This window comes from Cornus florida, unplaced genomic scaffold (assembly GCF_030987335.1).
Source record: "Cornus florida cultivar Cherokee Brave unplaced genomic scaffold, ASM3098733v1 CherokeeBrave_3.0.0_Hap2_Chr08, whole genome shotgun sequence".
NCBI classification, from domain to species: Eukaryota; Viridiplantae; Streptophyta; class Magnoliopsida; order Cornales; family Cornaceae; genus Cornus; species Cornus florida.
In genome coordinates, this window is record NW_026775578.1 from 73,453,410 (window position 1) to 73,455,538 (window position 2,129).

A 2,129-nucleotide genomic window follows, 5' to 3' on the forward strand; every position below is an offset into this window, starting at 1 on the left:
GATTGAACTGGCTGAGATCCATCGAACTTAGGCTGGATCGATCCAACTGGTTGAGTTTTTTGGGAAAAGACAAATCCGAGATATTTTGGGAGATATTTTTGGGAAAAGGACAAAAGTGGTTAGTGGGTGGTACAGCTGTGGATATGATCAATTATTTGAATAAGGATAAAAGTATTCGATCGATTAAAGGGTGGTGTTGGATCGATCGAACTTTGGACTTTTTGCTTTTGGGTCAAGGCTTGGATCTATCTTGAAGTATTGAGATCGATCATTATTCGATCGATCGAACCTTGAAGTTGGATCGATCGAACTTTGCTGCTTCCCACCTTTGGCTTCATTTGCTTCTTTCTTTCTTCACTTTGCTCCTTTCTTTGTTTAATCCCATAATTGCTTCAATTAAGCTCTTATTTGGCTGAGTTAGCTTATTTTCGGGATAAGTGCCTGAAAATGGAAATAATACGATATCAATCTAAAACGGTAAAGTAAGATAGATAAAGGTGCTAGAATGCCTAAGCTTAAGGGGTTTAAATACGTATTTTTCAGCGCTCATCAATCGCATTTGTGGAATCAATTAAGAATTAGTACTCTTTTGATCGTGTCTTTACTTTGTTTTCAATTTTTGTTACTTATTGTGTTTGTTTTATTTGACTAGGAACATTGGGCTAAGAAGGTGAGCAAAGGAGTATTCCAAGCAAAAGAGCTAAGCAAGAAAGAAAAAATGGTAAAAATCTAAAAATTTGTTAAACTAAACTAAAAATTTGGAGTTGAAGTGCTAAAGGACCTTTGTGAGCTTTTTCTTACTCAAACTCTTAGTTAAATCGTCGGTTCGTGTGGAGGCTTGTATTTCAATTCTTAGATAAATCGTGAGTCTGCGTGGAGGCAATTTACTTTTCTTGCATATTGTTTAAGCATGGGAGTATGGGAACATTGTATGTGGAGGAAGTTTGTTAATTGTTGACTTGTTGTGAAGGTGAAGTGTTTGTTGTTATTGCGTGTTGTGTTGCATTGTGCATGCATGGTCGTAGATCATTGCGACTCACTCTTGTCCCTTTAAATTTTAATCTTGAATCAATTGTTCGAAACCTTAGGGGAAGAGGTAGTTCTAGTCAATCCATTTCATTAATGGAAGGACACAATGAGGACCATGTGGAGAACCTTGGTCACATAGACCAATAAGGTATCCTCCACCGCAATATGCATCATGATAACTTGCAAGTTCCATTAGGTATGCCAAGGCCATATGTTCATCCACCACAATAACAAGGCCAAGTTCCATTGGGAATGCCAAGGCCAATCTATGCTCCACCACCTCCCATCATTAAAGGCAACCAAGCTGCCCATGTAGTACCTCCAATTGCTAATCCTCCCTTTGCTTTAAGAGATCACTATGTGCCTAATGAATATAATGCACCCACATGCATTCAATTGCCACCATTTAGAGCACACCACTACGAAATCAAGCCACAAACCATTCAAATGCTTCCTAATTATCATGGACTTCCAAGTGAAGAACCTTACAAGCATTTGGATGAGTTTCTTGAAGTATGTTCCACCGTAAAATATATGGACATACCGGAAGAGGTCTTAAGGCTTAAACTTTTTCCATTCACCCTTAAAGATAGGGCAAAATATTGGTTTAACAATCGTAGGCCTTTTTCAATAACTTCTTGGGCGGAAATGAAACAAGAGTTCTTGAAGAAGTACTATCCGGTTTCTAAGACCAATGCTATGAGAACCTTAATTCGAGAATTTTCACATGGGGATGGAGAAACATTTCATGAGGCATGGGAACGCTTTAATGAATTGCTTAGGAAATGTCCACATCATGACATGCCCAAATGGCAATTAGTTCAATATTTCTTTGAGAGCTTATCGGATAATTACAAGGGCATGGTTGATGCTTCCATGGGTGGCTTTTACATTGATAGGCATGAGGATGACGTGTGGCGTCTTTATGAGAGCATGAGTGAAAATTCTTTGCATCGTACCTTATCTTCGAAGAATGGTAGAAATTCTAGTGGTAGGAAGAGTGTTGGCTTACATCAAGTCGACCACTCCAATGAAATTGCCGCCGAAATGAAATCATTATCTCAAAAGTTTGATCAATTTTTGATTAACCAAAACTCGGC

General features: G+C 38.4%; 1 non-coding gene across 1 annotated transcript; it reads right to left on the bottom strand.

The window, feature by feature from the left end:
* Window positions 1-1,723: 1,723 nt before the first annotated feature.
* On the bottom strand, window positions 1,724-1,832 carry LOC132272136 (small nucleolar RNA R71). The gene has a single exon (XR_009469972.1). It is a non-coding gene; the product is annotated as a small nucleolar RNA R71 (small nucleolar RNA).
* Window positions 1,833-2,129: the final 297 nt, after the last annotated feature.